This window comes from Vicugna pacos, unplaced genomic scaffold (assembly GCF_048564905.1).
Source record: "Vicugna pacos unplaced genomic scaffold, VicPac4 scaffold_14, whole genome shotgun sequence".
Lineage (NCBI taxonomy): Eukaryota > Metazoa > Chordata > Mammalia > Artiodactyla > Camelidae > Vicugna > Vicugna pacos.
This window is the reverse complement of record NW_027328735.1, coordinates 49,380-72,781: the sequence shown is the minus strand read 5'-3', so window position 1 is coordinate 72,781 and position 23,402 is coordinate 49,380. Positions and strand designations below refer to the sequence as shown.

Genomic DNA, 23,402 nt, shown 5'->3' with positions numbered 1-23,402 from the left:
GGAGGAAGTTCCTCAATTCTCTGCTCCAAGAACGGGTCCAAGATCCCTGACGTCTAAAGAGAAGAGATGGCAGAGATGATAAAAACGCTCATGTTCTTGAAAGAGGTCAGATAATTCACACGACCCAAGGGGCAATTCCAAGCCATTCAGATCAAAGTGCACCAAGCCCAGGTAAGCCTTTTCCCAGGTTTGGGCCTAGCTATCAAGCACTTGCTCTTCCCTCCCCTCCACTCAGGCATCCATTTTGAGGGATCAGTACCTGAGCTGCAATGAAGCCAGTAAGAGAAGAGCAAGCCCCTCCTAGAATCAGAGTTCCTCTAGCTTCATCCTCTGTGAACAACAGGGAACCCCATAAAGGTCAAATACTCTCGTATGAAATAGATAGGAATTGAATACTTAGCTCCCACAAAGAAACGATGGCCTTCCGCTAGATTCAGCAAATGCTGGGTTTATGTCTTCTCTGGGGTGAAGGGAGTGTGGTAAGTGAGGGGAATCTTTGACTGAACTTGAATCTGTATTAGGCCTCCATTTTTCAAGACAGTCTAGGTAAATATTAGAAGTCAGATAGTGAACGGAACTGTGAAAGTCGCCAATGACATGAAAGACACAGCTTATGTGGACCGTCTTTCAATTGAGTCAAGCCCCCGGGGGCAATCGATCATGGGGGTGCAGACTTGGTTGCATTCAAGTGCTTTACCCAACATGATCGGATGATTAAGCGTTCTCATCACTGATAGAAGAACACCTGGTTCTCAGTAGCCTAGCATAGCTGCAGCAGGGTTCTCATACCTATAATGCCTCTAGGTTCTTTGGATTCAAAGCTAAATGTATATATTTAGTTCGTTTTCTCTTGTATTTTCCTTGAGAGGGATGTTACACCTTGAAATGCCAACATTGACCAGTAGGTGTCATCGGGAGTAAAGGTCACCTCATGCACAAGTGAATCCAAGCTTGGGGGTTATTTCATGTTTCCATTAGTTATTTCATGGTTCCTGTTGGTTTCGGAGGCTTCCACAGTAAAGAGTTGACATGACCCCTTTAACAGTTCGGACTGCTAGTTTGCATTCTATCTGTCTATGTTTTCCTTAGAGCTGACAAAATGTTACCGAAATTGACAAGTCTGGCTTCTAGGTCGATTTAGTATGTTTCAGAAACTAACTTCATTTTCGTATAACTCCCAAAACATTTATATAAATTCTATTAAATTTTTAAAGACTGCAAATGAGAGATCAACACAATGTCACAACTGGAGTCTTCGGACAATCCCTCCCACCACGGCTGTATAGAAACCAAGAGATAAAAAAAAATCACAATTCTGTGAAATGTATCTGGAAAGTGTTGATTCATCGATGCCCAGTTGACAGAGAAGCAGTGCAACCTGCGCTCACTCGCTCCCATGAACACAGCAATGGAAACATCCACTCACCCAGCCCTTGGCACAGGACACTTGCCGAAGAGAGGTCTGTTACTTCCAAAGACAGGATGAGGCCTCAGAACACCTGGAAGCAGGAGAAGGAAAAGCAGGGAATGGATACCAGTGCATGGTCTGAGCCCTGTTGATGGAGCAGTAAAGGTGAAACTCTCTTTAACTTGGACGCACACTCTCAAGCGGACAGGAGACATGGGATTGAAGGTGATGCGCTGAGTGTTAGAAGAGTGCACAGCAGATGCTTGGCTGACAGAACTCAAAGAATCCAGTGCAAAATATCCCCACAGTTGATTCTGAGACCGAGATCCGAGCTGCCAAATTTGAGGTAGCAGAGGCAGCGTTCAGGGAGGGATAGGGCTCCGGATGATGGCACACGCTGAGTCTCAGGGATCTGGAGTGCGTTGTTGGATGTGGTGGGTCCTATCAAGAGAGCAAACCGACCTGTGACCCCAATGAGCAAGCAACCACCCTGGCGCGCGCAGTTGAAATTATCGATATGTCCCATGGCCACACCCAGTGCATCTGCAGGACCAGAGACCAATTTGGCATTTTGCCAATAGAGCATGTGTGGGGCTGAATGAGAGATATTGTGCATCGGGTCTGAGGGATCCAGGGGGCCTTGGGTTTGAATTCAGAATGAAAAGCCTTAGGATCTGCTACATTCATAACCTGGGCTGTGATTATGGTTTGGTTTGAGGCACAGGATGTGCAACAGCTCTGTGGTTGCCTTCGTGCACCCGTGCCACAAGGATGAGAGGACAAGGAAGTGTGGTCCAAGACCACAGCGTGAGAAGAGGAAGGATTTCCTTCAGTTTATCTCTCAAAAGCGGATGCTACATTTTGGATGGCACCGGCACGGTTCGGCAGCGAGGACACCAAGTTCGGGCTGCGGGATCATTCCAGCAGGCCCTGATGTGTGACATCCATAGATATGCTTCCACTGGTGTTTCTGTAGACAGAGAAGCTCTTGGAAGAACTGGTTTCAGTGGGACATTACCGTGGCAGTACAAAGCACAAGCGCACTCACACTCTGCTCTTCTGGAAACACTCCAAAATAACATAGAGTAGAATGCAGAGCTGAGAAGTTTAGAATCTCCATTTCCACCAGAGGAAGTGTCCTGTGCTCTTTCAGATTTGTGAGATAAGCGTAATCAAAATGAGGTTATCCTAATCGAAATAGTATGGGGGGTTTATCACAACAAAGGCAACACCAGCAATTGGAGATAGACCAGACAACACACACAGGAACTGGACATGGCATCAATGTCTAGGAAAATTTGTCCTCACAGAAATCCCATGCAATTGTGTAGAGCCAAGAGTCTAAAGTTTTCACTTAACCAAGCCCTAGAAGTCTACATTAGATACCTGAAATTACCTGACCAGTAGAGATGAAGAAATACAGTAAAAGGAAAAGGAAGTACCATTTTCAGTTCCCAAGAGATTGAAGGCCCTAAAGATAAGCTTTCAGACAACTAGACTGCAAAACGCTCTCCAGAGCAAGTATTGAAAATGGAGGTGAGGGAAACACTGAAGAACAACAGTGTCTCAGAATCACAAAAGGCAGAATACCAGAAAAGGGGAAGAGAAAGCCTAAAGACGAGCCAAATAATATCGGAAAACCCAGTGGATGAGAAAATATCAGGGCTAACATTCCGTCCTAAGCAGACGAGATATTGCAGAGGGACACGTGAATGACTTTGAAGACAGGGGAACACAAATCCCTCGGTCAGAAGCACACATAGGAAAGCAAGTGCAAACCAATGAAAACATTGCTGTTGAATCCTGGTTGAAGACAAGGCATGAAAGACTAAAATTTGCAAGAGTCCCAGATGGAAAAGCAAGAGATAAAGAAACAAACAATGTTTGAAAAGTGATGTGTAGAAAAATCAGACTGAAACTTGCTGAAAGCCAAGATAGAATCATCTAGGCGAATTCAGGAAGTACACAGCGTCCAAAAGAGGTGGAATCCCAATAGACTTAGCAGCAGCTGTATGATCCAAATCAACAAAGTTCATGAGCATCCCAGTGATTTAAAATGCGCCTGGAGGAAAGCAACATAGTCACAAGAGAACCTCCAGAGGGGTTTCAGCTGCTATCTCAGCAGCAATATTGCAGGACAGGGAGGAGTGCCAGGACATAGACCATAGCTTGAATGGCAAAATGCTGCCATCTAGGGTAGCCTATGCCACATGACCACCATTTCTAATAACAGCAGAGCTAGAGAATGCCACAGACCTGCAAATCTTAAAAGAATTCAGCAGTTCGAAACTTATCCTAAAAGAAAGGTTGAGAATTCTCCCCTGAAGGGATAAGCAGCAAGATGAAATGGAAAGAAGAAAACCCTTATTGGAAATGCAAGAAGAGCATGAGTGGAAAAGAAGAAACAAGAAGAAGGCAAGGAGGACATCAAAACCCTAAAGATGGGAGAGGGAAGCAGGAAATCATAGGGGATTGGAAGCACTATCTTAAGGGAGTCAGCTTATATGACTCTCTGTTGGAAGCAAACGGAGAGATGCATGGCCTGACGTGTTTGCGAAACAAACGAGAAGCAGACCAAGAAAGAATCAAACAAACAAACAACACAAAAAGGGTAGGGTAACATGAATATTCAAAAGAAATTACTCAAGGTGATGTCAAGGATCACTCAGTACGCATCGACCCAGTATCGCGGCTTGAAAGTACCTGTATTTGGAAATCAGAGGCGTGCATTTATATTCGTAAATATTGATTCATATGAGCATATCGTGACCTAACCCAAATGCCGCTTAGGAATCCAATGGATTCCTAGTCCGTGATATAGACTTGCAAGTCTTCCAACAGGATGAATGAATGCCATCTTCTACACTACGTCGAGAAGAAATGGCACAAGCCTATAACAAGGAAAATAGCTCCGCAAAAGTGTACTAAGATCAAAAGAGACAGGCAGTAAAGTGCACATTGGGGATTGTATCATTCCTAGGAATTCCAGCCCCCTTGAAACAAATGGATAGATGTCCCGTGAATGCGGGTGTTTCAGCAGAAATCAACCGACGGCTATGTATTGCGGGTGTGCCCATATTACAGGAACAATAGTTTCCCTTACTGGGTCTCTGTGTACTGTGAACTGTTAGAAAGTTTAAAGACGTGTGAAACATTCAACTGAAAATGGACACACTTCCCTCCGTTGCTACAGTGCATACAGATCTGAACAAAAGGAAAGAGGGAAGAACAAAGGCCCATGGGACGCTAGTGGGTAGAATCACGTTTACCTTAGGAACCTCTCGTCGGATGCAGCCCCTCCCCCAACACTGACAAGATGCAGCAGCCATTGGGGATGGCAGTTAGCGGTTGGATTCCAGGTGGAATGTTGGTGTGTACCGCGAGGCTTGTTGTGGCTGGTGGATCCTAGGTAACCGGGCAGAGTTCTGTGGGTGGATCAGTGCGATGGAGGGGCTGCCGCCCTCTGTGGAGCTTGGCTTAGGTCTTTGTTCCGGGAAGCTGTGTCAGTTGGAGATACTGCTGCTGCCCAAAGACCTGAGTTCACGGGTCAGTTTCCAGAACCTGAAAGGGCAGACAGTGGAAGATCTGCCTCTCTTCAGCTTACTGGAGAGGCTCCGAGGTCCTTTCAGACTTGCCCAGTCCTGTTGAAGTCGACTTTATGGGAGACACGAAGAGAAGCTGGCCGAAAATGTGGCTGCACGGATTGAGGAGAGATGCGAACACATTGATGAGAGATGTTCTGCTACAATAGAGAATACTGGCCTGGAGACAGCTGTAGAGGATAGCAGGCTCGAAAGGCATTCATGAGACATATTGAACCTCGCTGATACTAGCAGAAACTTAGGGAGGGCCACCGTGGACTGGAGGAAGTTCCTCAATTCTCTGCTCCAAGAACGGGTCCAAGATCCCTGACGTCTAAAGAGAAGTGATGGCAGAGATGATAAAAACGCTCATGTTCTTGAAAGAGGTCAGATAATCCACACGACCCAAGGGGCAATTCCAAGCCATTCAGATCAAAGTGCACCAAGCCCAGGTAAGCCTTTTCCCAGGTTTGGGCCTAGCTATCAAGCACTTGCTCTTCCCTCCCCTCCACTCAGGCATCCATTTTGAGGGATCAGTACCTGAGCTGCAATGAAGCCAGTAAGAGAAGAGCAAGCCCCTCCTAGAATCAGAGTTCCTCTAGCTTCATCCTCTGTGAACAACAGGGAACCCCATAAAGGTCAAATACTCTCGTATGAAATAGATAGGAATTGAATACTTAGCTCCCACAAAGAAACGATGGCCTTCCGCTAGATTCAGCAAATGCTGGGTTTATGTCTTCTCTGGGGTGAAGGGAGTGTGGTAAGTGAGGGGGATCTTTGACTGAACTTGAATCTGTATTAGGCCTCCGTTTTTCAAGACAGTCTAGGTACATATTAGAAGTCAGATAGTGAACGGAACTGTAAAAGTCGCCAATGACATGAAAGACACAGCTTATGTGGACCGTCTTTCAGTTGAGTCAAGCCCCCGGGGGCAATCTATCATGGGGGTGCAGACTTGGTTGCATTCAAGTGCTTTACCCAACATGATCGGATGATTAAGCGTTCTCATCACTGATAGAAGAACACCTGGTTCTCAGAAGCCTAGCAGAGCTGCAGCAGGGTTCTCATAGCTATAATGCCTCTAGGTTCTTTGGATTCAAAGCTAAATGTATATATTTAGTTCGTTTTCTCTTGTATTTTCCTTGAGAGGGATGTTACACCTTGAAATGCCAACATTGACCAGTAGGTGTCATTGGGAGTAAAGGGCACCACATGCACAAGTGAATCCAAGCTTGGGGGTTATTTCATGTTTCCATTAGTTATTTCATGGTTCCTGTTGGTTTCGGAGGCTTCCACAGTAAAGAGTTGACATGACCCCTTTAACAGTTCGGACTGCTAGTTTGCATTCTATCTGTCTATGTTTTCCTTAGAGCTGACAAAATGTTACCGAAATTGACAAGTCTGGCTTCTAGGTCGATTTAGTATGTTTCAGAAACTAAATTCATTTTCGTATAACTCCCAAAACATTTATATAAATTCTATTAAATTTTTAAAGACTGCAAATGAGAGATCAACACAATGTCACAACTGGAGTCTTCGGACAATCCCTCCCACCACGGCTGTATAGAAACCAAGAGATAAAAAAAAATCACAATTCTGTGAAATGTATCTGGAAAGTGTTGATTCATCGATGCCCAGTTGACAGAGAAGCAGTGCAACCTGCGCTCACTCGCTCCCATGAACACAGCAATGGAAACATCCACTCACCCAGCCCTTGGCACAGGACACTTGCCGAAGAGAGGTCTGTTACTTCCAAAGACAGGATGAGGCCTCAGAACACCTGGAAGCAGGAGAAGGAAAAGCAGGGAATGGATACCAGTGCATGGTCTGAGCCCTGTTGATGGAGCAGTAAAGGTGAAACTCTCTTTAACTTGGACGCACACTCTCAAGCGGACAGGAGACATGGGATTGAAGGTGATGCGCTGAGTGTTAGAAGAGTGCACAGCAGATGCTTGGCTGACAGAACTCAAAGAATCCAGTGCAAAATATCCCCACAGTTGATTCTGAGACCGAGATCCGAGCTGCCAAATTTGAGGTAGCAGAGGCAGCGTTCAGGGAGGGATAGGGCTCCGGATGATGGCACACGCTGAGTCTCAGGGATCTGGAGTGCGTTGTTGGATGTGGTGGGTCCTATCAAGAGAGCAAACCGACCTGTGACCCCAATGAGCAAGCAACCACCCTGGCGCGCGCAGTTGAAATTATCGATATGTCCCATGGCCACACCCAGTGCATCTGCAGGACCAGAGACCAATTTGGCATTTTGCCAATAGAGCATGTGTGGGGCTGAATCAGAGATATTGTGCATCGGGTCTGAGGGATCCAGGGGGCCTTGGGTTTGAATTCAGAATGAAAAGCCTTAGGATCTGCTACATTCATAACCTGGGCTGTGATTATGGTTTGGTTTGAGGCACAGGATGTGCAACAGCTCTGTGGTTGCCTTTGTGCACCCGTGCCACAAGGATGAGAGGACAAGGAAGTGTGGTCCAAGACCACAGCGTGAGAAGAGGAAGGATTTCCTTCAGTTTATCTCTCAAAAGCGGATGCTACATTTTGGATGGCACCGGCACGGTTCGGCAGCGAGGACACCAAGTTCGGGCTGCGGGATCATTCCAGCAGGCCCTGATGTGTGACATCCATAGATATGCTTCCACTGGTGTTTCTGTAGACAGAGAAGCTCTTGGAAGAACTGGTTTCAGTGGGACATTACCGTGGCACTACAAAGCACAAGCGCACTCACACTCTGCTCTTCTGGAAACACTCCAAAATAACATAGAGTAGAATGCAGAGCTGAGAACCTTTAGAAGCTCCATTTCCACCAGAGGAAGTGTCCTGTGCTCTTTCAGATTTGTGAGATAAGCGTAATCAAAATGAGGTTATCCTAATCGAAATAGTATGGGGGGTTCATCACAACAAAGGCAACACCAGCAATTGGAGATAGACCAGACAACACACACAGGAACAGGACATGGCATCAATGTCTAGGAAAATTTGTCCTCACAGAAATCCCATGCAACTGTGTAGAGCAAAGAGTCTAAAGTTTTCACTTAACCAAGCCCTAGAAGTCTACATTAGATACCTGAAATTACCTGACCAGTAGAGATGAAGAAATACAGTAAAAGGAAAAGGAAGTACCATTTTCAGTTCCCAAGAGATTGAAGGCCCTAAAGATAAGCTTTCAGACAACTAGACTGCAAAACGCTCTCCAGAGCAAGTATTGAAAATGGAGGTGAGGGAAACACTGAAGAACAACAGTGTCTCAGAATCACAAAAGGCAGAATACCAGAAAAGGGGAAGAGAAAGCCTAAAGACGAGCCAAATAATATCGGAAAACCCAGTGGATGAGAAAATATCAGGGCTAACATTCCGTCCTAAGCAGACGAGATATTGCAGAGGGACACGTGAATGACTTTGAAGACAGGGGAACACAAATCCCTCGGTCAGAAGCACACATAGGAAAGCAAGTGCAAACCAATGAAAACATTGCTGTTGAATCCTGGTTGAAGACAAGGCATGAAAGACTAAAATTTGCAAGAGTCCCAGATGGAAAAGCAAGAGATAAAGAAACAAACAATGTTTGAAAAGTGATGTGTAGAAAAATCAGACTGAAACTTGCTGAAAGCCAAGATAGAATCATCTAGGCGAATTCAGGAAGTACACAGCGTCCAAAAGAGGTGGAATCCCAATAGACTTAGCAGCAGCTGTATGATCCAAATCAACAAAGTTCATGAGCATCCCAGTGATTTAAAATGCGCCTGGAGGAAAGCAACATAGTCACAAGAGAACCTCCAGAGGGGTTTCAGCTGCTATCTCAGCAGCAATATTGCAGGACAGGGAGGAGTGCCAGGACATAGACCATAGCTTGAATGGCAAAATGCTGCCATCTAGGGTAGCCTATGCCACATGACCACCATTTCTAATAACAGCAGAGCTAGAGAATGCCACAGACCTGCAAATCTTAAAAGAATTCAGCAGTTCGAAACTTATCCTAAAAGAAAGGTTGAGAATTCTCCCCTGAAGGGATAAGCAGCAAGATGAAATGGAAAGAAGAAAACCCTTATTGGAAATGCAAGAAGAGCATGAGTGGAAAAGAAGAAACAAGAAGAAGGCAAGGAGGACATCAAAACCCTAAAGATGGGAGAGGGAAGCAGGAAATCATAGGGGATTGGAAGCACTATCTTAAGGGAGTCAGCTTATATGACTCTCTGTTGGAAGCAAACGGAGAGATGCATGGCCTGACGTGTTTGCGAAACAAACGAGAAGCAGACCAAGAAAGAATCAAACAAACAAACAACACAATAAGGGTAGGGTAACATGAATATTCAAAAGAAATTACTCAAGGTGATGTCAAGGATCACTCAGTACGCATCGACCCAGTATCGCGGCTTGAAAGTACCTGTATTTGGAAATCAGAGGCGTGCATTTATATTCGTAAATATTGATTCATATGAGCATATCGTGACCTAACCCAAATGCCGCTTAGGAATCCAATGGATTCCTAGTCCGTGATATAGACTTGCAAGTCTTCCAACAGGATGAATGAATGCCATCTTCTACACTACGTCGAGAAGAAATGGCACAAGCCTATAACAAGGAAAATAGCTCCGCAAAAGTGTACTAAGATCAAAAGAGACAGGCAGTAAAGTGCACATTGGGGATTGTATCATTCCTAGGAATTCCAGCCCCCTTGAAACAAATGGATAGATGTCCCGTGAATGCGGGTGTTTCAGCAGAAATCAACCGACGGCTATGTATTGCGGGTGTGCCCATATTACAGGAACAATAGTTTCCCTTACTGGGTCTCTGTGTACTGTGAACTGTTAGAAAGTTTAAAGACGTGTGAAACATTCAACTGAAAATGGACACACTTCCCTCCGTTGCTACAGTGCATACAGATCTGAACAAAAGGAAAGAGGGAAGAACAAAGGCCCATGGGACGCTAGTGGGTAGAATCACGTTTACCTTAGGAACCTCTCGTCGGATGCAGCCCCTCCCCCAACACTGACAAGATGCAGCAGCCATTGGGGATGGCAGTTAGCGGTTGGATTCCAGGTGGAATGTTGGTGTGTACCGCGAGGCTTGTTGTGGCTGGTGGATCCTAGGTAACCGGGCAGAGTTCTGTGGGTGGATCAGTGCGATGGAGGGGCTGCCGCCCTCTGTGGAGCTTGGCTTAGGTCTTTGTTCCGGGAAGCTGTGTCAGTTGGAGATACTGCTGCTGCCCAAAGACCTGAGTTCACGGGTCAGTTTCCAGAACCTGAAAGGGCAGACAGTGGAAGATCTGCCTCTCTTCAGCTTACTGGAGAGGCTCCGAGGTCCTTTCAGACTTGCCCAGTCCTGTTGAAGTCGACTTTATGGGAGACACGAAGAGAAGCTGGCCGAAAATGTGGCTGCACGGATTGAGGAGAGATGCGAACACATTGATGAGAGATGTTCTGCTACAATAGAGAATACTGGCCTGGAGACAGCTGTAGAGGATAGCAGGCTCGAAAGGCATTCATGAGACATATTGAACCTCGCTGATACTAGCAGAAACTTAGGGAGGGCCACCGTGGACTGGAGGAAGTTCCTCAATTCTCTGCTCCAAGAACGGGTCCAAGATCCCTGACGTCTAAAGAGAAGTGATGGCAGAGATGATAAAAACGCTCATGTTCTTGAAAGAGGTCAGATAATCCACACGACCCAAGGGGCAATTCCAAGCCATTCAGATCAAAGTGCACCAAGCCCAGGTAAGCCTTTTCCCAGGTTTGGGCCTAGCTATCAAGCACTTGCTCTTCCCTCCCCTCCACTCAGGCATCCATTTTGAGGGATCAGTACCTGAGCTGCAATGAAGCCAGTAAGAGAAGAGCAAGCCCCTCCTAGAATCAGAGTTCCTCTAGCTTCATCCTCTGTGAACAACAGGGAACCCCATAAAGGTCAAATACTCTCGTATGAAATAGATAGGAATTGAATACTTAGCTCCCACAAAGAAACGATGGCCTTCCGCTAGATTCAGCAAATGCTGGGTTTATGTCTTCTCTGGGGTGAAGGGAGTGTGGTAAGTGAGGGGGATCTTTGACTGAACTTGAATCTGTATTAGGCCTCCGTTTTTCAAGACAGTCTAGGTACATATTAGAAGTCAGATAGTGAACGGAACTGTAAAAGTCGCCAATGACATGAAAGACACAGCTTATGTGGACCGTCTTTCAGTTGAGTCAAGCCCCCGGGGGCAATCTATCATGGGGGTGCAGACTTGGTTGCATTCAAGTGCTTTACCCAACATGATCGGATGATTAAGCGTTCTCATCACTGATAGAAGAACACCTGGTTCTCAGAAGCCTAGCAGAGCTGCAGCAGGGTTCTCATAGCTATAATGCCTCTAGGTTCTTTGGATTCAAAGCTAAATGTATATATTTAGTTCGTTTTCTCTTGTATTTTCCTTGAGAGGGATGTTACACCTTGAAATGCCAACATTGACCAGTAGGTGTCATTGGGAGTAAAGGGCACCACATGCACAAGTGAATCCAAGCTTGGGGGTTATTTCATGTTTCCATTAGTTATTTCATGGTTCCTGTTGGTTTCGGAGGCTTCCACAGTAAAGAGTTGACATGACCCCTTTAACAGTTCGGACTGCTAGTTTGCATTCTATCTGTCTATGTTTTCCTTAGAGCTGACAAAATGTTACCGAAATTGACAAGTCTGGCTTCTAGGTCGATTTAGTATGTTTCAGAAACTAAATTCATTTTCGTATAACTCCCAAAACATTTATATAAATTCTATTAAATTTTTAAAGACTGCAAATGAGAGATCAACACAATGTCACAACTGGAGTCTTCGGACAATCCCTCCCACCACGGCTGTATAGAAACCAAGAGATAAAAAAAAATCACAATTCTGTGAAATGTATCTGGAAAGTGTTGATTCATCGATGCCCAGTTGACAGAGAAGCAGTGCAACCTGCGCTCACTCGCTCCCATGAACACAGCAATGGAAACATCCACTCACCCAGCCCTTGGCACAGGACACTTGCCGAAGAGAGGTCTGTTACTTCCAAAGACAGGATGAGGCCTCAGAACACCTGGAAGCAGGAGAAGGAAAAGCAGGGAATGGATACCAGTGCATGGTCTGAGCCCTGTTGATGGAGCAGTAAAGGTGAAACTCTCTTTAACTTGGACGCACACTCTCAAGCGGACAGGAGACATGGGATTGAAGGTGATGCGCTGAGTGTTAGAAGAGTGCACAGCAGATGCTTGGCTGACAGAACTCAAAGAATCCAGTGCAAAATATCCCCACAGTTGATTCTGAGACCGAGATCCGAGCTGCCAAATTTGAGGTAGCAGAGGCAGCGTTCAGGGAGGGATAGGGCTCCGGATGATGGCACACGCTGAGTCTCAGGGATCTGGAGTGCGTTGTTGGATGTGGTGGGTCCTATCAAGAGAGCAAACCGACCTGTGACCCCAATGAGCAAGCAACCACCCTGGCGCGCGCAGTTGAAATTATCGATATGTCCCATGGCCACACCCAGTGCATCTGCAGGACCAGAGACCAATTTGGCATTTTGCCAATAGAGCATGTGTGGGGCTGAATCAGAGATATTGTGCATCGGGTCTGAGGGATCCAGGGGGCCTTGGGTTTGAATTCAGAATGAAAAGCCTTAGGATCTGCTACATTCATAACCTGGGCTGTGATTATGGTTTGGTTTGAGGCACAGGATGTGCAACAGCTCTGTGGTTGCCTTTGTGCACCCGTGCCACAAGGATGAGAGGACAAGGAAGTGTGGTCCAAGACCACAGCGTGAGAAGAGGAAGGATTTCCTTCAGTTTATCTCTCAAAAGCGGATGCTACATTTTGGATGGCACCGGCACGGTTCGGCAGCGAGGACACCAAGTTCGGGCTGCGGGATCATTCCAGCAGGCCCTGATGTGTGACATCCATAGATATGCTTCCACTGGTGTTTCTGTAGACAGAGAAGCTCTTGGAAGAACTGGTTTCAGTGGGACATTACCGTGGCACTACAAAGCACAAGCGCACTCACACTCTGCTCTTCTGGAAACACTCCAAAATAACATAGAGTAGAATGCAGAGCTGAGAACCTTTAGAAGCTCCATTTCCACCAGAGGAAGTGTCCTGTGCTCTTTCAGATTTGTGAGATAAGCGTAATCAAAATGAGGTTATCCTAATCGAAATAGTATGGGGGGTTCATCACAACAAAGGCAACACCAGCAATTGGAGATAGACCAGACAACACACACAGGAACAGGACATGGCATCAATGTCTAGGAAAATTTGTCCTCACAGAAATCCCATGCAACTGTGTAGAGCAAAGAGTCTAAAGTTTTCACTTAACCAAGCCCTAGAAGTCTACATTAGATACCTGAAATTACCTGACCAGTAGAGATGAAGAAATACAGTAAAAGGAAAAGAAGTACCATTTTCAGATCCAAAGAAATTGAAGTCCCTAAAGATAAGCTTTCAGACAACTAGACTGCAAAACGCTCTCCAGAGCAAGTATTGAAAATGGAGGTGAGGGAATCACAGAAGAACAACAGTGTCTCAGAATCACAAAAGGCAGAATACCAGAAAAGGGGAAGAGAAAGCCTAAAGACGAGCCAAATAATATCAGAAAACTCAGTGGATGAGAAAATATCAGGGCTAACATTCCGAACTAAGCAGACTCGATTTTGCAGAGGGACGCGTGAATGACTTTGAAGACAGGGGAACAGAAATCCCTCGGTCAGAAGCACACATAGGAAAGCAAGTGCAAACCAATGAAAGCATTGCTGTTGAATCCTGGTTGAAGACAAGGCATGAAATACTAAAATTCGAAAGAGTCCCAGATGGAAAAGCAAGAGATAAAGAAACAAACAATGTTTGAAAAGTGATGTGTAGAAAAATCAGACTGAAACTTGCTGAAAGCCAAGATAGAATCATCTAGGCGAATTCAGGAAGTACACAGCGTCCAAAAGAGGTGGAATCCCAATAGACTTAGCAGCAGCTGTATGATCCAAATCAACAAAGTTCATGAGCATCCCAGTGATTTAAAATGCACCTGGAGGAAAGCAACAGAGTCACAAGGGAACCTCCAGAGGGGTTTCAGCTGCTATCTCAGCAGCAATATTGCAGGACAGGGAGGAGTGCCAGGACATAGACCATAGCTTGAATGGCAAAATGCTGCCATCTAGGGTAGCCTAAGCCACATGACCACCATTTCTAATAACAGCAGAGCTAGAGAATGCCACAGACCTGCAAATCTTAAACGAATTCAGCAGTTCGAAACTTATCCTAAAAGAAAGGTTGAGAATTCTCCCCTGAAGGGATAAGCAGCAAGATGAAATGGAAAGAAGAAAACCCTTATTGGAAATGCAAGAAGAGCATGAGTGGAAAAGAAGAAACAAGAAGAAGGCAAGGAGGACATCAAAACCCTAAAGATGGGAGAGGGAAGCAGGAAATCATAGGGGATTGGAAGCACTATCTTAAGGGAGTCAGCATATGTGACTCTCTGTTGGAAGCAAACGGAGAGATGCATGGCCTGATGTGTTTGCGAAACAAACGAGAAGCAGACCAAGAAAGAATCAAACAAACAAACAACACAAATAGAGTAGGGTAACATGAATATTCAAAAGAAATTACTCAAGGTGATGTCAAGGATCATTCAGTACGCATCGACCCAGTATCGCGGCTTGAATGTACTCAGCACACCTGTATTCGGAAATCAGAGGCGTGCATTTATATTCGTAAATATTGATTCATAGGAGCATATCGTGACCTAACCCAAATGCCGATTTGGAATACAATGGATTCCTAGTCCGTGATATAGACTTGCAAGTCTTCCAACAGGATGAATGAATGCCATATTCTACACTATGTCGAGAAGAAATGGCACAAGCCTATAACAAGGAAAAGTAGCTCCGCAAAAGTGTACTAAGATCAAAAGAGACAGGCAGTAAAGTGCACATTGGGGATTGTATCATTCCTAGGAATTCCAGCCCCCTTGAAACAAAGGGATAGATGTCCCGTGAATGCGGGTGTTTCAGCAGAAATCAACCGACGGCTATGTATTGCGGGTGTGCCCATATTACAGGAACAATAGTTTCCCTTAGTGGGTCTCTGTGTACTGTGAACTGTTAGAAAGTTTAAAGACGTGTGAAACATTCAACTGAAAATGGACACACTTCCCTCCGTTGCTACAGTGCATACAGATCTGAACAAAAGGAAAGAGGGAAGAACAAAGGCCCATGGGAAGCTAGTGGGTAGAATCACATTTACCTTAGGAACCTCTCGTCGGATGCAGCCCCTCCCCCAACACTGACAAGATGCAGCAGCCACTGGGGATGGCAGTTAGCGGTTGGATTCCAGGTGGAATGATGTTGTGTACCGCGAGGCTTGTTGTGGCTGGTGGATCCTAGGTAACCGGGCAGAGTTCTGTGGGTGGATCAGTGCGATGGAGGGGCTGCCGCCCTCTGTGGAGCTTGGCTTAGTTCTTTGGTCCGGGAAGCTGTGTCAGTTCGAGATACTGCTGCTGCCCAAAGACCTGAGTTCACGGGTCAGTTTCCAGAACCTGAAAGGGCAGACAGTGGAAGATCTGCCTGTCTTCAGCTTACTGGAGAGGCTCCGAGGTCCTTTCAGACTTACCCAGTCCTGTTGAAGTCGACTTTATGGGAGACACGAAGAGAAGCTGGCCGAAAATGTGGCTGCACGGATTGAGGAGAGATGCGAACACATTGATGAGAGATGTTCTGCTACAATAGAGAATACTGGCCTGGAGACAGCTGTAGAGGATAGCAGGCTCGAAAGGCATTCATGAGACATATTGAACCTCGCTGATACTAGCAGAAACATACGGAGGGCCACCGTGGTCTGGAGGAAGTTCCTCAATTCTCTACTCCAAGAACGGGTCCAAGATCCCTGACGTCTAAAGAGAAGAGATGGCAGAGATGATAAAAACGCTCATGTTCTTGAAAGAGGTCAGATAATCCACACGACCCAAGGGGCAATTCCAAGCCATTCAGATCAAAGTGCACCAAGCCCAGGTAAGCCTTTTCCCAGGTTTGGGCCTAGCTATCAAGCACTTGCTCTTCCCTCCCCTCCACTCAGGCATCCATTTTGAGGGATCAGTACCTGAGCTGCAATGAAGCCAGTAAGAGAAGAGCAAGCCCCTCCTAGAATCAGAGTTCCTCTAGCTTCATCCTCTGTGAACAACAGGGAACCCCATAAAGGTCAAATACTCTCGTATGAAATAGATAGGAATTGAATACTTAGCTCCCACAAAGAAACGATGGCCTTCCGCTAGATTCAGCAAATGCTGGGTTTATGTCTTCTCTGGGGTGAAGGGAGTGTGGTAAGTGAGGGGAATCCTTGACTGAACTTGAATATGTATTAGGCCTCCGTTTTTCAAGACAGTCAAGGTAAATATTAGAAGTCAGATAGTGAACTGAACTGTAAAAGTCGCCAATGACATGAAAGACACAGCTTATGTGGACCGTCTTTCAATTGAGTCAAGCCCCCGGGGGCAATCTATCATGGGGCTGCAGACTTGGTTGCATTCAAGTGCTTTACCCAACATGATCGGATGATTAAGCGTTCTCATCACTGATAGAAGAACACCTGGTTCTCAGTAGCCTAGCAGAGCTGCAGCAGGGTTCTCATAGCTATAATGCCTCTAGGTTCTTTGGATTCAAAGCTAAATGTATATATTTAGTTCGTTTTCTCTTGTATTTTCCTTGAGAGGGATGTTACACCTTGAAATGCCAACATTGACCAGTAGGTGTCATCGGGAGTAAAGGGCACCACATGCACAAGTGAATCCAAGCTTGGGGGTTATTTCATGTTTCCATTAGTTATTTCAAGGGTCCTGTTGGTTTCGGAGGCTTCCACAGTAAAGAGTTGACATGACCCCTTTAACAGTTCGGACTGCTAGTTTGCATTCTATCTGTCTATGTTTTCCTTAGAGCTGACAAAATGTTACCGAAATTGACAAGTCTGGCTTCTAGGTCGATTTAGTATGTTTCAGAAACTAACTTCATTTTCGTATAACTCCCAAAACATTTATATAAATTCTATTAAATTTTTAAAGACTGCAAATGAGAGATCAACACAATGTCAAAACTGGAGTCTTCGGACAATCCCTCCCACCACGGCTGTATAGAAACAAAGAGATAAAAAAAATCACATTTCTGTGAAATGTATCTGGAAAGTGTTGATTCATCAATGCCCAGTTGACAGAGAAGCAGTGCAACCTGCGCTCACTCGCTCCCATGAACACAGCAATGGAAACATCCACTCACCCAGCCCTTGGCACAGGACACTTGCCGAAGAGAGGTCTGTTACTTCCAAAGACAGGATGAGGCCTCAGAACACCTGGAAGCAGGAGAAGGAAAAGCAGGGAATGGATACCAGTGCATGGTCTGAGCCCTGTTGATGGAGCAGTAAAGGTGAAACTCTCTTTAACTTGGACGCACACTCTCAAGCGGACAGGAGACATGGGATTGAAGGTGATGCGCTGAGTGTTAGAAGAGTGCACAGCAGATGCTTGGCTGACAGAACTCAAAGAATCCAGTGCAAAATATCCCCACAGTTGATTCTGAGACCGAGATCCGAGCTGCCAAATTTGAGGTAGTAGAGGCAGCGTTCAGGGAGGGATAGGGCTACGGATGATGGCACATGCTGAGTCTCAGGGATCTGGAGTGCGTTGTTGGATGTGGTGGGTCCTATCAAGAGAGCAAACCGAACTGTGACCCCAATGAGCAAGCAACCACTCTGGCGCGCGCAGTTGAAATTATCGATATGTCCCATGGCCACACCCAGTGCATCGGCAGGACCAGAGACCAATTTGGCATTTTGCGAATAGAGCATGTGTGGGGCTGAATCAGAGATATTGTGCATCGGGTCTGAGTGATCCAGGGGGCCTTGGGTTTGAATTCAGAATGAAAAGCCTTAGGATCTGCTACATTCATAACCTGGGCTGTGATTATGGTTTGGTTTGAGGCACAGGATGTGCAACAGCTCTGTGGTTGCCTTCGTGCACCCGTGCCACAAGGATGAGAGGACAAGGAAGTGTGGTCCAAGACCACAGCGTGAGAAGAGGAAGGATTTCCTTCAGTTTATCTCTCAAAAGCGGATGCTACATTTTGGATGGCACCGGCACGGTTCGGCAGCGAGGACACCAAGTTCGGGCTGCGGGATCATTCCAGCAGGCCCTGATGTGTGACATCCATAGATATGCTTCCACTGGTGTTTCTGTAGACAGAGAAGCTCTTGGAAGAACTGGTTTCAGTGGGACATTCCCGTGGCACTACAAAGCACAAACGCACTCACACTCTGCTCTTCTGGAAACACTCCAAAATAACATAGAGTAGAATGCAGAGCTGAGAAGCTTTAGAAGCTCCACTTCCACAAGAGGAAGGGTCCTGTGCTCTTTCAGATTTGTGAGATAAGCGTAATCAAAATGAGGTTATCCTAATCGAAATAGTATGGGGTGTTCATGACAACAAAGGCAACACCAGCAATTGGAGATAGACCAGACAACACACACAGGAACAGGACATGGCATCAATGTCTAGGAAAATTTGTCCTCACAGAAATCCCATGCAATTGTGTAGAGCCAAGAGTCTAAAGTTTTCACTTAACCAAGCCCTAGAAGTCTACATTAGATACCTGAAATTACCTGACCAGTAGAGATGAAGAAATACAGTAAAAGGAAAAGGAAGTACCATTTTCAGTTCCCAAGAGATTGAAGGCCCTAAAGATAAGCTTTCAGACAACTAGACTGCAAAACGCTCTCCAGAGCAAGTATTGAAAATGGAGGTGAGGGAAACACTGAAGAACAACAGTGTCTCAGAATCACAAAAGGCAGAATACCAGAAAAGGGGAAGAGAAAGCCTAAAGACGAGCCAAATAATATCGGAAATCCCAGTGGATGAGAAAATATCAGGGCTAACATTCCGTCCTAAGCAGACGAGATATTGCAGAGGGACGCGTGAATGACTTTGGAGTCAGGGGAACACAAATCCCTCGGTCAGAAGCACACATAGGAAAGCAAGTGCAAACCAATGAAAACATTGCTGTTGAATCCTGGTTGAAGACAAGGCATGAAAGACTAAAATTCGCAAGAGTCCTTGATGGAAAAGCAAGAGATAAAGAAACAAACAATGTTTGAAAAGTTATGTGTAGAAAAATCAGACTGAAACTTGCTGAAAGCCAAGATAGAATCATCTAGGCGAATTCAGGAAGTACACAGCGTCCAAAAGAGGTGGAATCCCAATAGACTTAGCAGCAGCTGTATGATCCAAATCAACAAAGTTCATGAGCATCCCAGTGATTTAAAATGCGCCTGGAGGAAAGCAACATAGTCACAAGAGAACCTCCAGAGGGGTTTCAGCTGCTATCTCAGCAGCAATATTGCAGGACAGGGAGGAGTGCCAGGACATAGACCATAGCTTGAATGGCAAAATGCTGCCATCTAGTGTAGCCTAAGCCACATAACCACCATTTCTAATAACAGCAGAGCTAGAGAATGCCACAGACCTGCAAATCTTAAACGAATTCAGCCGTTCGAAAATTATCCTAAAAGAAAGGTTGAGAATTCTCCTATGAAGGGATAAGCAGCAAGATGAAATGGAAAGAAGAAAACCCTTATTGGAAATGCAAGAAGAGCATGAGTGGAAAAGAAGAAACAAGAAGAAAGCAAGGAGGACATCAAAACCCTAAAGATGGGAGAGGGAAGCAGGAAATCATAGGGGATTGGAAGCACTATCTTAAGGGAGTCAGCTTATATGACTCTCTGTTGGAAGCAAACGGAGAGATGCATGGCCTGACGTGTTTGTGAAACAAACGAGAAGCAGACCAAGAAAGAATCAAACAAACAAACAACACAAAAAGGGTAGGGTAACATGAATATTCAAAAGGAATTACTCAAGGTGATGTCAAGGATCATTCAGTACGCATCGACCCAGTATCGTGGCTTGAATGTACCTTTATTCGGAAATCAGGGGCATGCATTTATATTCATAGATATTGATTCATATGAGCATATCGTGACCTAACCCAAATGCCGCTTTGGAATCCAATGGATTCCTAGCCCGTGATATAGACTTGCAAGTCTTCCAACAGGATGAATGAATGCCATCTTCAACACTACGTCGAGAAGAAATGGCACAAGCCTATAACAAGGAAAAGTAGCTCCGCAAAAGTGTACTAAGATCAAAAGAGACAGGCAGTAAAGTGCACATTGGGGATTGTATCATTCCTAGGAATTCCAGCCCCCTTGAAACAAATGGATAGATGTCTCGTGAATGCGGGTGTTTCAGCAGAAATCAACCGACGGCTATGTATTGCGGGTGTGCCCATATTACAGGAACAATAGTTTCCCTTAGTGGGTCTCTGTGTACTGTGAACTGTTAGAAAGTTTAAAGACGTGTGAAACATTCAACTGAAAATGGACACACTTCCCTCCGTTGCTACAGTGCATACAGATCTGAACAAAAGGAAAGAGGGAAGAACAAAGGCCCATGGGACGCTAGTGGGTAGAATCACATTTACCTTAGGAACCTCTCGTCTGATGCAGCCCCTCCCCCAACACTGACAAGATGCAGTAGCCATTGGGGATGGCAGTTAGCGGTTGGATTCCAGGTGGAATGTTGGTGTGTACCGCGAGGCTTGTTGTGGTTGGTGGATCCTAGGTAACCGGGCAGAGTTCTGTGGGTGGATCAGTGCGATGGAGGGGCTGCCGCCCTCTGTGGAGCTTGGCTTAGGTCTTTGGTCCGGGAAGCTGTGTCAGTTCGAGATACTGCTGCTGCCCAAAGACCTGAGTTCACAGGTCAGTTTCCAGAACCTGAAAGGGCAGACAGTGGAAGATCTGCCTGTCTTCAGCTTACTGGAGAGGCTCCGAGGTCCTTTCAGACTTGCCCAGTCCTGTTGAAGTCAACTTTATGGGAGACACGAAGAGAAGCTGGCCGAAAATATGGCTGCACGGATTGAGGAGAGATGCGAACACATTGATGAGAGATGTTCTGCTACAATAGAGAATACTGGCCTGGAGACAGCTGTAGAGGATAGCAGGCTCGAAAGGCATTCATGAGACATATTGAACCTCGCTGATACTAGCAGAAACATACGGAGGGCCACCGTGGACTGGAGGAAGTTCCTCAATTCTCGGCTCTAAGAACGGGTCCAAGATCCCTGACGTCTAAAGAGAAGAGATGGCAGAGATGATAAAAACTCTCATGTTCTTGAAAGAGGTCAGATAATCCACACGACCCAAGGGGCAATTCCAAGCCATTCAGATCAAAGTGCACCAAGCCCAGGTAAGCCTTTTCCCAGGTTTGGGCCTAGCAATCAAGCACTTGCTCTTCCCTCCCCTCCACTCAGGCATCCATTTTGAGGGATCAGCACCTGAGCTGCAATGAAGCCAGTAAGAGGAGAGCAAGCCCCTCCTAGAATCAGAGTTCCTCTAGCTTCATCCTCTGTGAACAACAGGGAACCCCATAAAGGTCAAATACTCTCGTATGAAATAGATAGGAATTGAATACTTAGCTCCCACAAAGAAACGATGGCCTTCCGCTAGATTCAGCAAATGCTGGGTTTATGTCTCCTCTGGGGTGAAGGGAGTGTGGTAAGTGAGGGGAATCCTTGACTGAACTTGAATATGTATTTGGCCTCCGTTTTTCAAGACAGTCTAGGTAAATATTAGAAGTCAGATAGTGAACGGAACTGTAAAAGTCGCCAATGACATGAAAGACACAGCTTATGTGGACCGTCTTTCAATTGAGTCAAGCCCCCGGGGGCAATCGATCATGGGGGTGCAGACTTGGTTGCATTCAAGTGCTTTACCCAACATGATCGGATGATTAAGCGTTCTCATCACTGATAGAAGAACACCTGGTTCTCAGTAGCCTAGCATAGCTGCAGCAGGGTTCTCATAGCTATAATGCATCTAGGTTCTTTGGATTCAAAGCTAAATGTATATATTTAGTTCGTTTTCTCTTGTATTTTCCTTGAGAGGGATGTTACACCTTGAAATGCCAACATTGACCAGTAGGTGTCATCGGGAGTAAAGAGCACCACATGCACAAGTGAATCCAAGCTTGGGGATTATTTCATGTTTCCATTAGTTATTTCATGGTTCCTGTTGGTTTCGGAGGCTTCCACAGTAAAGAGTTGACATGACCCCTTTAACAGTTCGGACTGCTAGTTTGCATTCTATCTGTCTATGTTTTCCTTAGAGCTGACAAAATGTTACCGAAATTGACAAGTCTGGCTTCTAGGTCGATTTAGTATGTTTCAGAAACTAACTTCATTTTCGTATAACTCCCAAAACATTTATATAAATTCTATTAAATTTTTAAAGACTGCAAATGAGAGATCAACACAATGTCACAACTGGAGTCTTCGGACAATCCCTCCCACCACGGCTGTATAGAAACCAAGAGATAAAAAAAAATCACAATTCTGTGAAATGTATCTGGAAAGTGTTGATTCATCGATGCCCAGTTGACAGAGAAGCAGTGCAACCTGCGCTCACTCGCTCCCATGAACACAGCAATGGAAACATCCACTCACCCAGCCCTTGGCACAGGACACTTGCCGAAGAGAGGTCTGTTACTTCCAAAGACAGGATGAGGCCTCAGAACACCTGGAAGCAGGAGAAGGAAAAGCAGGGATTGGATACCAGTGCATGGTCTGAGCCCTGTTGATGGAGCAGTAAAGGTGAAACTCTCTTTAACTTGGACGCACACTCTCAAGCGGACAGGAGACATGGGATTGAAGGTGATGCGCTGAGTGTTAGAAGAGTGCACAGCAGATGCTTGGCTGACAGAACTCAAAGAATCCAGTGCAAAATATCCCCACAGTTGATTCTGAGACCGAGATCCGAGCTGCCAAATTTGAGGTAGCAGAGGCAGCGTTCAGGGAGGGATAGGGCTCCGGATGATGGCACACGCTGAGTCTCAGGGATCTGGAGTGCGTTGTGGGATGTGGTGGGTCCTATCAAGAGAGCAAACCGACCTGGGACCCCAATGAGCAAGCAACCACCCTGGCGCGCGCAGTTGAAATTATCGATATGTCCCATGGCCACACCCAGTGCATCTGCAGGACCAGAGACCAATTTGGCATTTTGCCAATAGAGCATGTGTGGGGCTGAATGAGAGATATTGTGCATCGGGTCTGAGGGATCCAGGGGGCCTTGGGTTTGAATTCAGAATGAAAAGCCTTAGGATCTGCTACATTCATAACCTGGGCTGTGATTATGGTTTGGTTTGAGGCACAGGATGTGCAACAGCTCTGTGGTTGCCTTCGTGCACCCGTGCCACAAGGATGAGAGGACAAGGAAGTGTGGTCCAAGACCACAGCGTGAGAAGAGGAAGGATTTCCTTCAGTTTATCTCTCAAAAGTGGATGCTACATTTTGGATGGCACCGGCACGGTTCGGCAGCGAGGACACCAAGT

At 45.8% G+C, this 23,402-nt stretch overlaps 1 long non-coding RNA gene across 1 annotated transcript in view; it reads right to left on the bottom strand.

Moving 5' to 3' along the window:
* LOC140692600 (uncharacterized) overlaps nt 1-20,608 on the bottom strand; it is a 62,908-nt gene extending 42,300 nt beyond the window's left edge. The window contains exon 1 of the long non-coding RNA XR_012068160.1: nt 20,500-20,608. This is a non-coding gene — a long non-coding RNA (uncharacterized lncRNA). The remainder of the gene's footprint in view (nt 1-20,499) is intronic.
* Between the last annotated feature and the right edge of the window lie 2,794 nt (nt 20,609-23,402).